The following is a 10,685-nucleotide window of genomic DNA, read 5'->3' as shown; positions in this document are numbered from 1 at the left end:
TGGGATGCTTTCAGCTGTGTCTTAGCACAGCAAGGTTCAGCTCCCAGAGCTGAAAAAGGAGCATCTGTGTGCAGAAAAGGGCCACCAGAGCCAGTGAAAGTGCATTTACCGCTTGGAAAAGTCCCTACATGCGGGAGACCAAAAAGGAGCCCTGAAATTGTTTGCTCCAAAAAGTGAGGAACATCAGCTAATATCCCCCAAGTACAGGGTATGCATCTTTGCAGATGTCTTTTCTGTAACTACAATTCTATTCCCTTGTTCAAATGTTGAAAAGCCACATTGAATAGCTCTTCTTCACTGACAGGATCTTGGCTTCCTGATGAACCATGCAAATCATCTCTGAGGGCAAACAAACCCAGCAGTGCTCACATTAGCAAAGACACAGAGGTGTTTCAAGGAGAGCATCTAGGGCTTGTGTGCTCAAACCCTCCAGATTCCTGCCCTTGCTCTACCTGTGCCCTCCCTCTGGCCCAGCTGAGTGTCCACCTGAGATCTGAGCAGTAAGGTGCAGAGACAAGGTGGGCAAAATGCAAGCTGTTTCGCTTCATCGTTAGGCCCTCTGGGTCTATGGGAAGCGGTGAGCCTGCCGCTGAGCTCCAGGGAAGAGAAGGTGAGTGAGCACGGAGGCTGGAGTAGAAGAACGGCCCCTGGCTGAACGTCCAGCTAGCATACACATGGCCAAAGCCCTGGTTCCAGACTCTGAGGCATTATGCTTGGAAATCTGAATTTTCAGAGCATTTGCCAAGTTTCTGCTTTAGCTCTGTTCCCCTCTACTTCCAGGGAGTTGCTTTCAAAATGTATTCCGCCCAGACCCATACTTCCAGGCCGTGTTTTTCCTCCTCCTCCTAACACCCTATTCTTCTCCACCACACTCCTTCCTCTGCAGACATTTCCTGAAGAGAGGCAAAGCCCCCAGAGCTGAGGTTTTCGTTGTGACTTTTCCTTGCCTGCAAGGAAGGCAGCGGTCAGGTCAGCAGCCTGGGCTCTGATGTGCACCGTCCACTTTCAGCACTGAAGCTGAGGTCCCTGCAGGTGCTCAGTCCCTTGGCCTGTCCCCTGCCGCATGTCCTGCATGGGGCATCCTCTGCCCAGAGAGAAGAGAAAGAGAGACCACCTCTCAGTTGGAGGAGATGAAAAAGACCCGGGGGTCATAAAGTCACAGTGCTGCTCTCCATGCCGCATTCTCTAGCTGATGAGCACCACGCACCAGCACAGGATTACATGTTCACCCCTACATCGCCCTCTCCCTGATTCCCCTTTTCCTACCCTTCCCTGATGCTACTGCCTTGATGCCTGATCCGCTAAGGGGACACATATAAATAGGAGGCTGCTGGTAGAGCACCAGTCACAGGGAGATTGTCCAGGCTAAAGATAAGAGGCTCCTTGTGATTCTCCTCATTGTCTTTGAGCTAGTCCACAATGGTCACAGATGTAAGATACCACGTTCTTTGTAAGGAGGGCAACTGGAATACCCAAGTCGCTGGAGGAAAGTAAGGTAAGCAATATCCTTAAGCTGTGTGTAATGAATTCTCAGCTTTCATGGTTCATTGAAGGATGTGGAACAGTGCTAGCTTCCTCCCACAAGGGAGCAAAAGCCCCTCTTCTTCACATGCAAGGACAGGACGCCACAGAAGCATACCGTTCCTCACAGCAAGACAATCTTGCTGGCAAGATTTGATGGTGAGAGGATGGGACTAGATAACAGAAGAAGTGGGAAGAAGAATAAATAGCCAGATACTGGAAGAACAGCCTAGATTTGTAACTTCTAATGACAAAAACTTCACAAGACCAGATAGTGTATGGGATAGGAATTGGCAAGAGGCAGAGACAGGCTAACTCAGACCTAGATAAGCCAAGAAGTTGCTTCAGGATTTTGTCTCTCTTATGCTAAAAGGATTGTCCCTCTCTTTCCTCCACCAAGAGGTTCCCATGGTTCCTCTTTCACACCTGTATCTGGGGCTCAGAATTCAAGAACCCACCAGTCAAGCTGGACTACACCACTGCTGCCTCCAGGACCTTCCTGTCTACTCTACCCAAGTCTATCTTAACTTGAGCAGAAGACAAGATTTTGACCCAGGGTTCTTTTTCTGCACACTGCCTGAGGAATAGTCTAGGCTGATCTTGAGTCTTTACTGATTTTCATTCTTCTCAATCAGTGCTGAACCCGTATTTTAAACTACATGATGTGTTATCTGCCTCCTCCCTTTCAGCCTACAATGTAGAAGACACTCAGAGCAAGGACAGGAGCAACAGAGAAGGTCCCCTGCTAGCTGATGGGGCAGTGTTTTAATGATTACGTGGGAGATGAGAGCATGAGAGAGGGAAGATGAAATTCATATGCAGGAGATCCAATTGACCCAGGCACAAGTAATATTTTCAAGACAGAACAGCCAGAGCAACCTACCAACTTCCCTGGGACAGTCCAGAAACCAGCATCTCCCATCCTCTGACCGAATAAAGGAGCAACACTTTGATCTGCAGCAGGGTGGGATGGATGCTACCACCTCCTCAAAGGTAATCTAGTGCTTCAGCACCTGGCATCAGAGCCCCCAAAGGACGCAAAGAGCACTGACACCCCACTGCCTTCAGGGGAGCAGAGAATCGCCACCATCATTTCTAAAAGGGACCGGAGACCTGAGATGGCATGCTATTGTCCGGAATTGGGAGAGGCCGTCTGCTTCCTTTAAGAAACCTGTAATTTTCGTTTTTTCTTTTTTAAAGGAATGAAGAGTGATGCCAATATATCCTGCAAAAGGCCACTGCCTTGTTCCCTTACTCAGGAGGAAATGTGAAGAGACCTGGTTTAACTCCTGTGCCTCATGTAACAAAAACCAGAACTTTGTCAGCCCTTCATTAATGTCTTACCTCTTTCACACCTGCCTCCCCAGAACCGCAACCCTAACTACTCAAGAATCATAAATCAAGCAGAAAAAAACTCAGAAAAAAGCCTACATTAACACTCAAAAGCAATTCATGGCCATTTTAAACTTGCCTTTTGTTTTTTGAGTCTTTGGGATTCATTCTCTTCTTATTTTCAAGATTTTCTCTGCAGCAATCAGATAAAAACATATTTTCATATAAAATATGAGTTGTGGTTTTTCTTTTTTTTTACATAATCACAAGACTCCAGTTACCAAGATTGAAGAAAAAATATCATGTATTGTGAAACTCACAGTAAAAGCCATAGCAGTAGCATCCCTCTCTCATACACCACTGCTTCTCTCTCCTTTCTTTTCCCTCAACAACTAAACAAAAACACCCTCTGCACAGCTTTTATTCTTGATCATTTTATTTTGGTGGTTTTCATGCTACATAAAAATTAGTTTTTATATCAAAAAATTATTCACAATATTTCCAAAATAGTTCAAGTTTTTTTTTTCCTTTTTGTGTTTTTTAAATATTTTTAATGTATTTTTATTTTTTTTTTACTGCAGCTAGGGTTACAAAACATCCCATTTCCTCTCGCCACCACCAATTCGCTGTCAGTTCCCTTTTACATTTGCATATGTAAAAAAAAAGAGAAAAAGAACAAAACTTTTTTTATCATTTACTCGAGAAATAAAAAGTCATTTGGCACTCATGTCTCTGTGGCTCTGATTTTCACCAGTGGAGTGGCTGGAGGTGGGCACGTGTGTGTGTGTGTGTGTGTGCGCACACGCATGTGCGTGCATAAAGGGGATGAGGAGGAGGCAAAATTTAGGCAAAGATGATCTCGGAAGCAGATAGGAAATATCTGCTGTGTGCAACAGCCTTACTCGAGAAATAAAAAGTCATTTGGCACTCATGTCTCTGTGGCTCTGATTTTCACCAGTGGAGTGGCTGGAGGTGGGCACGTGTGTGTGTGTGTGTGTGTGTGCGCACACGCATGTGCGTGCATAAAGGGGATGAGGAGGAGGCAAAATTTAGGCAAAGATGATCTCGGAAGCAGATAGGAAATATCTGCTGTGTGCAACAGCCTGATGGGTGGCCAGGTTCACCGCAAGATACCAACAGCTCAAGAGAAGAGGAGGTAGCAGTGTTGGGCAGTAGAAGACTTACACTAGAGGTGAGTATTTCTTTTTCTTTTGGTTGATAGACTGAGCTCATCAAACGTGCTCTCCAAAGTAAATGTACATCAGTTAGAAAGCAAATACAGCTGAAGCTGACCTGTGCCAGCTCTCGAGACGCTACCTGCCCCAACCCTAATAGACACGACAGTCCTCCACTACTGCTCTCAGCCACTTCCAAGTGCCAAAGGATGAAGGTGCTGGGCTTTCCCTTAGGTGTCATGACATTGAGAGCTGGCCAGATACCCATGCATCACCTTTAACCCCTACTTCATGGGCTGTGAGGCTCCACTCAGCCTTGAATGATGTTTTCCTAGTCGAGGGTTGGCCCTACCCACTTGCTCAGGAGAGGCAAGGCTGAACCCCTCTGGCCCGTTTAGGGTCATTAATTTGTTCCTGTTGCGGATGTACATGCCCCGCTCCTGCTCCGATGTGGGAGAGGCTCTGCAGGGGTGGGTGAGCCATCTTCTCCTGCCTGCCCTCCAGCCTGACCCACAACACACACAAGCCAGAGGATGATCTCCTGTGGATGCTCGTTCCCTTTGGGTCAGGTCTCTCAGCAACCACAGGGTCCTTGTCCCAGGAACAGCCCTGGAAACTGCCAAAGAAGGGCCCTTCTCCCTCCTTACCCAGACAATCCCGCATGGCTTCAGGAGGGCAGGAACCCAGGAGTCAGACACCTTCCCTGCCTGCTACCCAACTCACAGCAGCCTTTGGGCCAATGGCCAAAGCTCACTGGAGAAACACTTCTTTTTTTTTTTTTTAAGGGAAAAAATAGAAAAAGAAAAGAAAGAAGGAAAATAGAGGGAGTACCAAAAAAACCCCAAACAAACCAAAAACCAACCCCAAAACCCACCTGTGTAACGGTTAAATAGTTTGCCTTCTGTGACTCCGCAGGGAAGTCGGTGAAAAGCTACTTCCCGAAAGGCTGCTGCCTCCTCTAGATACCAGCCCTCGCCTCCAATTACAGATGGTGCTTTGGTCACTGGCAAAGAGACGTTTCAAGATAGCCCTGCCATTCAGGAGAAACACATACAAAGGAAAGACCCCAAACACAGCTGAACCATACAAACAATAACTGCACAGAACTGAGGTCTCGGAAAGTTGTATTGCTGAAAACACCTCCCTGCTCCCACTAAAAAGGACTGCATAAACAAACAAACAAACAAACAAACAAAAGAAATCAACAGCTAATCAACAAACATGGTTTTTTTTCCCCATGTTAGAAATTTTGAAAATGCAAAGCTAAAAAGAGCAGTTTGCTGCATTTCTGACCACGTGTGAGAGAGAGCCTGCTCCAAAGATAAGAAAAGCGACCAGACAGGCAAAGAGGCCTCCAAAGCTAGCAGCTTTCTGTGCCAACCTCCGCACTAACTGCTGTCTAGTGGGAAGGTCATTTCCTACAGCACCTCTTGAAGGCTCCAGCTTGCTAGGAGCTTTTAGGTGTATAGCATGTTGATAATAGTAATAATACTTAAAGTACACACACACACACATATGTACACGCACTCACACACATAAGATCTTCTCTTCCATAAAAGACAAGCCTGGCAGAGCACAGGATACAATTTGATGGAGAGGAAAGAGCAGCTGAACATGGAAGAAAGCAGAGAAGGTGGACAGATGTGGTCTGATAGGAGTCACTGTTACATTATATATATATATATATATAAAAAAATAAAAAGAAACCATCAGAGGCCCAGTGACACCAGCACTAAAGGGCTGGTTAAGCAGACTTAAGATAGCGTAGATGATGAGGGCCCTAGCCCCCAGGCATTGCTCCTTCCTTATCTGACTAGCCATGGCATCTCTTCATCAGGTCCTGATTGTCTTTTCTGACTGCTGAGAGAGGACAGCAGTATCTTGTTCAGCAGCTTGGACAGTTAAAGTGCTGTGCTGATGGCACCATAAGGCCCTACCAGCAGGTCATCCTCTCTGGTGCTAGCAGTGTAGCAATCTCTCCTGGAAATGAATGGGATGGAGAATGGCTGCAGAAAGGTCACTCCCTCCCGAGGTTCGTCCAAATAGCAAGAATGGGAGATCAATCCACCACAGCTCCACTTTTGCCTGTGTCTATCTGACACGAGAGCATAAAAGGACAGGCTAGTTCTTGCTTGCAAGTGGAATTTTGGTGCTTGCATTGCCCTAGGAGGCAGCAAAAAAAATAGCAAGGGAGCCTCTTGTTTCACTCACCAGACAGATTGACCAGCATCTCCCAAAAGACCTTACTGGCCAGGGCATGATTGTCTTCCTGCTCCACCTAGCAGTTAAGGCCAAAGTAGGTAATGAGTGTGGCACAATAGTTTGAAAATGTGGCACAGTGGATTCAGCACAGAAGTGAATGAATGCACGGAATGGGTTTCTGGTGCTGTATTCAAACCATCTCCAGGAGGAGTCTGTGTCCCAGCCTTGTCACTGATTCAGAGCTGGTCCCCCAGAGTCCAAACAAAGCAGCCGTGCCAGGGTCTACCAGGTAAGCAAGAGCAACAAGAGGGTTGCCAGGGCACCTACGGGTACTCATTACCTGGCTTTAGCAGCACACGGCTTCAGACACCTTTCTCTCAGCTCAAACACATGCGTACGAACACCTAAGCACACGCACAGACTGTGGCACCACATCTACAAATGTGTGCAGGCTGCATAAATACACATACCAATATGAACCCACCCCTGCCCCCCACAAGTAGACACATGCAAGAAATACAGACAAGTAGCAACAGGCATGCAACACACACATGTGGTGATCCCAAGCTGAGGGAACCCCTCTAAGCTATGTTCAAGCACAGTGAGTTCCTGGGAGATGAATCCTGGCGAAATGCATTGCAGGAAGAGGTCCACACAAGCAAGAGAATCCACAAAAGGCATTCTAGGCATCTAAACCCCTAAGAAACTGTTCCAAAAGCTCCTTGGATTTCACAGGAGTTTAGCTGCCTGAGATGATGGATCTGGTTCTAAGGCCTGGAAGGAAAGCAGAGGGAAAAAGCACAAAACTTTAATCTTGTTCCCTTGACTGATTTCTGTCTGTTCAGGGGCAGGTGTAATCCATCTGCAGCTGACATGGGACTTAGCAGCTAGTGCCCATGGGCCTAAATAGAAGTCTCATGTGATGGATGTATTCTCTCTGGACACCTTGCAAATGTTGCAGGTTTGTAATGCTTGTGGCACATTGAATAAGCAAAGGAAACACAGCAAGGAGCCTGGTGATGCTCAGAAAGGGAACACACTATTTTGGCCAAAAGCTAATCTATGGGATGTACTCCCAAGGATGCCTGCCATACAGACACACAACTTTGGGGTAGCACCAAACGGGCCAGCAGTTTCCAACTTCGCTTATGTTTAGAGTTCTGCCAGGAGTCACTCGAATGCACAAACATATGCCTCCTCCAAGACTGACAGGTATTTGCAGCCATGCATTCACAAGTACACAGACCACTCTGGACCATGTTGGGACAGCCATGCCAAGGTCATAGCAAGGGCACATAAGTCCACACTGCTCACGCCTTTGAGCTGAGCTCCATTCCCATGTGGCTGTAGTGGTTTCTCCCACCCAGAAATCAGACACGCAGGCCTGCAATGGCAGCTTGAGCAAGAGGTAGCAGCAGCTGGGAAAAGGCTACTGCTCCGGATAATCTCTGGTTATGCTGACCCTTTCCCTTGCTCCCTGCACCCCTCATATGCTTTCACACAGTACAACTCAAACCCTCAGAGACTGTGGCACATGGCAACACACACATATACACACATGGAGAGGCTGACTGGCCCTTTCTCACACTGTGACCAGCAGACCCAGGTGTCTTCAGGGATCCACAGCCATAGCTGTGGAGATTGGTGGGTTGATGGACGTTCATTAAGGAACAATGCAAGTTGTCCAAAATGGAAGGAGGGAGGTATCCTGGCCTCTGCCTGAGCCCTTTACCAGTTTAGCATTGACTCTGTCTCTGCTTATTCACCCCGTCACACCCTGTCACTCTCCTCCCTCACTGACATGACTCTAGTCCACAAACCCTAGGCAGCTAGTGCCAAGAACCAGCTTATATTGACTTGTCAGACAGAGAGGGATCAAATACTACCAGACATTCACTCTCGGGTTTACAACACAGTGGAGCATCATTGTAGGTGTTTACAAGCCAATGGCCTCTCGGCAATAAAGGAAGGTCGCCCTGCGCTTCTAAAAGACAGCATACTTCTCTCCAGCAGTCTTGCTTTAGTCACTCAGAGTAGAAGCAAAGAAACTCTACTGACCCTGATGTGGGTCAACCTGGAGTGTATAAAAACTGTATCTGCCCATGCTCTAAATTTACCGGTCAGCCATCAAGGATAGAAATTTTGTTCTTTCTCCTGGATTTCTCAGAAAAGACAATTTTGCTGCTTCCTTGCACTGGCTAATTTGCCAGACCAATCATTTCTTATTTCTTAAGTGGGCAAGAGCAGAACACCACCTCGGTGAAAGTGACAGAGAAGTCAAAAATCGCTACCAAATACTATCTTCTAAAAATCTGATCGGGGCTAGAATTTTCCAGGAGAGGAGAAATAGACGCCTGCCCTTCACTCATCTCCTGCACAGCATTGCACAGTCTGATGAAGACAACAGAGCAACAAGACAGTAATAAGAGGAGCAGAGTGGGCAAACTGCCAGCATAAGTCATTCTGAGGGAAGAGGCGTAGGGATGAAATTGAAGAATCAGTGTGAGTAAGATGAGAAATAAGTAGATAAGAAGCCAGGGAGATGAGGCAGTAAACTGATGGAGAGATCAAAACACCTGAAAATGAGGTTCTGCTTAGAGGAAGGACAGAGGCGATCTAAAGGAGAGGAAGCCAAGTGGACAACAAGGGCAAGGAAGTCTGAGACCATGCTGCCTCCCCTCCCACTGGTACTGGGAAGGCCACAGAAAGAGGGAGATGGAAGAGTGGGTCAGGAGATGAAGGCCCAGAGAGAGATCCCTGTAATCCACAGTAACAAATGTACTCTGCTGACATCCAAGGGAGAAGACAATGGGGACCAGGGAAGAGAAAGTAACCAAAGAGCAAAGCACATAGAGAAGGAAACAGCCCTGTGCCTCACACAAACAGTCCCTAGCAATCAACACGGCTTTTATTACAGGAAATTATTAACACCCTCTGCTACCCACCACCCCTCACCAATCCCAAACCTCCCCTGTTTGGGGACCCTTTCTTGGCACACACATATAACATCCAGATAAACTTTCCGAACCAGCAAAAGCAACCACTGAAACAACTTCAAACACCACAGACCAATAAAACCACAATTTAGAAGTTAACTTTCCCAACCCCCCCCATGCCATTATTTAATAAGGAAATACTGTACAGATATAAAACCCACCCTTTTCCCAACCTGAATATAATTGCTTGAGTTAGTTTCTGTACATATATACACACATATTTACACAGTAATGCTGCAGTCAAGAAAGCAGATGATGTAAAAGTCACAAAGTGAATACATAAATTAAATAACTACCAGCAGAACGTTAGGAAAGGTCACGTTGTTCCTACTTGGCAAAAATGCATTGTGGGACAGAGTCATTAAGCATACTGCAATGTACCGTGCGTGTGTCTGTCTGTGTGCGTGTGCATGTGTACAGGCACACAAGCCCCACAGCTTCCCGCTGTGTCAGGTTTGTTCATGCGTGTTCGCTTCCCCAGCATGTCTCGTAAGCGTGCGTGTGCCCAGAGGAACCCCTGTCCCACAGCGTGGAATTTTTTTTTTTCGGACCTGTTGGAGCATGTACCGGTGCTCGCTGTGAACCTTTAATGGCAGGAGGCCAGCAGGTTAAGAGATCTGCAACTACTAACACACCACAGAGATCCTCCTTTCCCTCAGCACCCAGGGGACTGTACCCTTGGCATCAGCAGACGCGAGTCCTGCTCTCTGTGATACGATTTCACTGCCTTTTTCTATATACAAGCAGATTCATGCTGTGTCAGTTTTGCTGTTGGCAATGACAGAAGGGTGCCAGAATTCACTCAAATGGCATGGCTAGGAGAGGAATTTGGGGATGCTCAAGAGATGAAGAAAGAACGCAAAGCCAATTGCAAAATGGGTTTTGTTGTTGCTGTTGTTGCCGTTCTAATGGCAGACACCCAGGTCTGTCTGCAGTCAGCCCCAGGGAGGTCCAGAGAGCCCGTGATGAAGATGAAGCAATAGCATTCGTATTGCCAGTGAGACAGTCAGCGCCCCAGTTTGCCTTTGAGGGGGGAGGAGGGAGAGGGCCACAGGGAAGTGTAGGTGGGTGAATGCAGCGAGGGTCTATGGCTTGGAAATCTATTTGGCTGCAAATTGAAAATAAGCCCTTGTGGGGACAACAATCAGGTCCCACTAGTTACTATCTCAATGTGCCCTGCAGCATCCAGCAGTGCCAGTGAGACAGTCAGCGCCCCAGTTTGCCTTTGAGGGGGGAGGAGGGAGAGGGCCACAGGGAAGTGTAGGTGGGTGAATGCAGCGAGGGTCTATGGCTTGGAAATCTATTTGGCTGCAAATTGAAAATAAGCCCTTGTGGGGACAACAATCAGGTCCCACTAGTTACTATCTCAATGTGCCCTGCAGCATCCAGCAGCATGGTAGGTGTGTTCCAGGTGGACACCCCAGGTGTGTTCAGCAGCAGGGAAGCACTTATGGGAAAC

This window comes from Egretta garzetta, unplaced genomic scaffold (assembly GCF_000687185.1).
Source record: "Egretta garzetta isolate BGI_Z169 unplaced genomic scaffold, ASM68718v1 scaffold51, whole genome shotgun sequence".
Classification (NCBI taxonomy): domain Eukaryota; kingdom Metazoa; phylum Chordata; class Aves; order Pelecaniformes; family Ardeidae; genus Egretta; species Egretta garzetta.
This window is presented reverse-complemented; position numbering follows the sequence as displayed.